The following is a 5,313-nucleotide window of genomic DNA, read 5'->3' as shown; positions in this document are numbered from 1 at the left end:
GTTTTAAAATGATAGTAGAACCCACATTGTTATCCTGAACCAGTAAGAGAATTGTAAACTTTTCCGTTGTATCACCACCTCCGGCAACTTGACTGACCATAGTTTTTCCACAAGGTGGAGGCTTTCATCCCCACAATTTTGCTATTATTACAGAATGACCAGATCCCATTTTTCAATTTGTAATAAGTCTCTTATTCACAGCCCCTCAATCAGCATTTAAACAAACCACTCAACTGAAACCATTGATTGGCAATATGAGTACAATTTATTTGAGTAATCATGCAGTCACAGCTCAGTAGTTAAGATGCGTTTTACAGCGTCCACAGGTTATATTCTCCACTGACCCAGTAACCTAATCTTTTGCAAAGCATTTTTACTATGTATATTAAAGCTTAAAAATAACTTATGAAAATAAGAACCCTTTAATTTGTTATCGGTGGCACCATTGCTCAGATGCACAACAGCCTTGCTGTCTGCTATCTTGTCCTTCCTGTATACCCCTTATATGGTGGTGCTTTGTCCTGACAGTGGTCACTTGTCATGTTTCTTCATTTAAAATGGCTTTCAACTGCAGAGCTTCATGTGCAGAGCCACAAAATACATTTTGTTTGTTGATATAAAGAGATATAAAAGTGTGTGGGGCGAGGGGCGACGTGGCTCAGGCAGTAAGAGCAGTCGTCTGGCAGTCAGAGGGTTGCCGGTTCGATCCCCCGCCCAGGCTGTGTCGAAGTGTCCCTGAGCAAGACACCTAACCCCCACATGCTCCTGATGAGCTGGTCGGAGCCTTGCATGGCAGCCAATCGCTGTCGGTGTGTGAGTGTGTGTATGAATGGGTGAATGGAGAAGCATCAATTGTACAGCACTTTGGATAAAGGCGCTATATAAATGCCTGCCGTTTACCATTTAAAAGGACAGTGCCCACAGTGGGGACACTAGGGTCTTGTGGAACTGGTCCTCAGTACATAATTATCAAATCATTTAGTTATTTCCTGTCAATTAAATGGGGAAGAGCAGGTGGCCACTGAAAGTATTGTACAAATTTCCATTATCGTGGAGTTGTGCGTTTGACCGAAGCTTTATGTAAAGAATGTCTCCTATGTCTAGCTGCAGTGTGATCATGTTCGCTGCGCCACGCCCCGGTCCTGGTTTGTTATCATAGGTGCTCATGAAAAGTTCATGATTCAAACAGAGAGTGACTCTAGCAGGATTCGTACTCCATCCAAAGGCAGTGAAACTGAAATAGTAGACGCCCTTTGTTGGCACTGTGAAGATGCCTGTACAATGGGAAAAACATATTTAAAACAATTAAGTCAGGCTGAATGCATTGGTTTGATATGTAGGCACCCAATTAATGTATTAGTCACTTAAGCTTTGCATTTTGCATTTTGAAGCAGAGACCATTTTGCTGTTGTTGTTTTCCGTTTAATGTACTAAATAATTACATTTCATCATGTTAAATGTTAAAATGCAAACATGCAATTTACGTGGTACCTGAAGATGCGTTATAAGCACTTCCAACATTGGTGGTGACATATTTGTAGACCAGGATGACATCCTCAGGGTGTGGCCCCAATGTAATTGTCTCTGTATGGTTCACCAGAGAAGCCGAGAATGCCACCTTAGATGTTCCTGTATGAACACTGGATGGTCAGCAATACCTTGACTGGCTCAATAAGCCAAGTTTCATGAAGCGTTATTACATTTTTACTGAAGTATGCCACACACACTGTTCACATTTGTTCACACGTATAGCGGTTTGTTTTGGTTCTATTTATTGTTGACACATGGTCTGCTAAACAGCCAGTAACAACAGCAATTGTCCAAGTGGGCAGTGTTACTAGCACTACTAAGTCAGCACATCCCTGTAAACAAGTTACTTGCAGTGAACTGTCCATAATTTTTAAATAAAATTAATCTACATTACTAGACCAACTGAAGTGCTTTGCAATATTCAGGTGAAATAAAACACAGCTGGTTTTGATCAATGGCTGAAAAAAAAAAAAGTTTTTTAAAAAAAGCATTAATGATGATTTTATCAATATTTCAAAAAATCTGTAGCTTGATTTGTGTCATTGAAAACATTTAAAGATACCTCATTGTGAAAATTGAAGTAACTCTTAGAGAAATATACTTTATTACCATGCTTCAGGGCCTCCAGCTCACTCTGTATTGCTGATCTCTGACCACCTGCGTGTGTGTGAGTGTGTGTGTGTGTGTGTGTGTGTGTGAGAGAGAAAGAGAGAGAGAGAGAGAGAGAGAGAGAGGGAGTGTGGGAGAGGGGATGAAGAGATAGAAGATACGTTTCACGATCATATCCATATACTCACATACATGCAGCTATAAGAACCACAGCAACGTAATTGATTCTTGTCAGTCCAGTGCTATTTTGTTGTCTTGTGAATGTCTCAAAGACTTACAGTAGAGGACCAGTCCAACGATGAGTGTGATCAGAGTGATGAGCCACAGAGAGACAAAGATCAGTGAAGCCTTTCTGTCCAAAGACCTCCCAGCAGAGCTCTTGGGTTCTGAGAATGGATATTCATAATTAAGCTTGTGAAATATTAACCAATTCAACCGTTCTGAACCATCAAACAAATGACCAATACTTTCTGTCCTCATACATTTCTAGAATTATTCATATTTGAATATTTAGTCCAAAGCCTTGAAGGTAACATTTTTGTCACTGATACACTAATGGTTTAACTAGAAATGCCTCCCCAATACCCAGTCATAGTTAAATTGTAAAATGTAGTGTGAATTATACCTGTTGACCTGTTACTGGGAGCAGTTTCATCCATGCATGTGTAGACATGATGATTTATACTCGAATAAGTGTTCTCTGTCTCTGTAAAACATAAATACACAGCAGTAGCTATAATTTTATGTATTTATGATGTTTAAGAACATCTCATTTCCAATTACTTTTTTTCATTTGAGGGACAAGCATACAAATGGTCTCCTCCCCTGTAGTATATCAGGAGAAAGTTCTAAGAAAACGGGTCCGTTTCGACACCTTCTGTATGTTCTTGTGGAATCAAATTATTTTTCCAAATCGTTTTACTCCTCTTTACAGAGGGCGCTTACCTGGAATGTTTTGCATGAATGCCGTCACCCTTGGAGGGCTGTCGTTGGTGTCCATGCTGTAGGAGTTCATCCTCTGCTTCAAAACTGCTCTGCCAAGCGCTAGAACAAAATGAACAGCTTTTCTGCGGTCCTCCTCTTTTTGGTAGTCTGACTTCCTGCATTTCCTGTCTTGGGTTTCGCAATTAAATCTGTAGCAATAATGTTGTGGTAGAATTTCTTTAAAGTTTTTCGTTAACAAGGCTAAGGCAGATTCTTTCAGTATATATATCAGACTTTATTCTCTAACAGTGATGATTCTCAAAGCCATGGTGTCTCTGCAGAGTGACCAAAAATCCATTCAGTTACAGACAGGCTTTTATACAGTTTCCAAACAGGCTTATTTCCTCCCAACAGGTGTCTGTTTTCCCTGTGCCACAATGATCTCACAATTCTTAATAACATTGGTTGGCAAACCATCTTGTTAACATCAGGAAATAATTGTTTACAGACTCTTGGATACTCCCCATGCATCTTCCTCTTGGCACTCATTTTTGAGACTGATAAACAATTTCAAGACTGATAAACAATTGTGGAACAAATGTGTCAAAGGTAATAAAAATAAAAAATGTGTTTATTTACTCCATAAGTGCATGCAAATGTGAGTGGCGTTATTAAGTGTATTAAGAGTGAGTGGCTAACAGAGTGGCTTCATACAACAATAAACTTTCACATGTCTCTATGGGTATATATTGTCTATGCATGTCTATTTATCACATTTATAGATCTAAGTACATTTTACCAATCATGAATGCATATATTGATTTCACATTTTTGGCTACCAATCACATTGTCTATATTGATTATCACATTAATATTGCTTTTGATATGAGTGCATATTAGGTACATATTAATATTAATAATAATAGCCTAATGGGCATAATCATAATATCATAGCCTAATAATACGAATACATTCTTTTAACGATGTGTTGTGTTTCTATAGTTGGCTTTTATTTACTGCCTGTTATTTATTTTGTTTATTTTATTATTCATTTATTTACTTACTTGCTCATCCATCCATTCATTATCTTAACCTGGAGATCAAATCTAATGACACAACAAACATGATTATGGGACAATTTTACAGAGAAATTGTTTCCATTATTTATGTCATGGTTTGCCAAAGGGCGGATTCAATCCATGGTGACTATTGTAGGGCTCTACACCTACGCGCGACTGGCCGGAGCGTGAGACGGCAGTGCTACCCACTGCACCATCCGTGCCTACGAGAACCGATAGCATGTGGAATCTTCCTCTTAGTTCTGGTTCTCAGTTCTTCGTCTCAGTTTCGGTTTTTGGCTTAACATATGGTGTCTGTACTTATTTATTTATATTTCTTTCCGCATTGAATTGTTGAAATGTGCAGTTCGATGGTCGGCAATAATGTATTTTGGCAATTTTATTAAAAAGAGATTCTGAAAGCGCAAAACAAACGCACGATGAACATTTATTTTTGGGGGGCACGTTTCAAATTGACAGAAATGGGTGTCTCAGTGGCGCAGCCTGTAGAGCACTGACCGCATGCTCATTGTGAGCCGCGACGTCAACGGTTCAAATCCGACCGTCCGACATTTGTCGCATGTCTTCCCCTCTCTTTCGCTCCCATTCTTCCTGTCGCTCCATACTATACTGTCCAATAAAGCTGAAAAAGGCCTAAAAAATGTCTTTAAAATTGACAGAAATATGTGGCAAAAGCGGGTTGTGGTTTGCACATTAGCTACGTCGGCTAGTCTCCTGCATGGTGAAAATGAGGTTAGAAGCTACTCTCTCGGGTCGGTGAAGGCGGTGTTCAGTACATTGTAATATAGGCAACTCTGCGATTATATGTGGAAACGGCATATATTCGGATTAATTCATGCAAACACATATATTTGGCTAAAATCAAGGAGCCTATTGATTTCAATGCCACATTGTAGATCATGGAAAATAAAGGAAATCAGCACTCAGAAAGACAGCCTGACAGACAACAGGGTGACATGGCTCAGGCAGTAAGAGCAGTTGTCTTGTTGTCGGAGGGTTGCCGTTTCAATCCCCCGCACGGGCTGTGTTGAAGTGTTCCCGAGCAAGACACCTAACCCCCAAAATGCTCCTGACGAGCTGGCTGGGGCCTTGCATGGCAGCCAATCGCCGTTGGTGTGTGAGTGTGTGTATGAATGGGTGAATGGAGAAGCATCGATTATACAGTGCTTTG

General features: G+C 39.8%; 1 long non-coding RNA gene across 1 annotated transcript; it reads right to left on the bottom strand.

Moving 5' to 3' along the window:
• Positions 1–246: 246 nt before the first annotated feature.
• Positions 247–3,181, bottom strand: LOC133134694 (uncharacterized). Its single transcript, XR_009709336.1, has 6 exons — positions 3,085–3,181; positions 2,765–2,845; positions 2,418–2,525; positions 2,140–2,187; positions 1,492–1,629; positions 247–1,274 (listed from the first exon to the last, which is right to left on the bottom strand). It is a non-coding gene; the product is annotated as an uncharacterized LOC133134694 (long non-coding RNA).
• Positions 3,182–5,313: the final 2,132 nt, after the last annotated feature.

This window comes from Conger conger, chromosome 8, assembly GCF_963514075.1.
Source record: "Conger conger chromosome 8, fConCon1.1, whole genome shotgun sequence".
NCBI classification, from domain to species: domain Eukaryota; kingdom Metazoa; phylum Chordata; class Actinopteri; order Anguilliformes; family Congridae; genus Conger; species Conger conger.
This window is presented reverse-complemented; position numbering and strand designations above follow the sequence as displayed.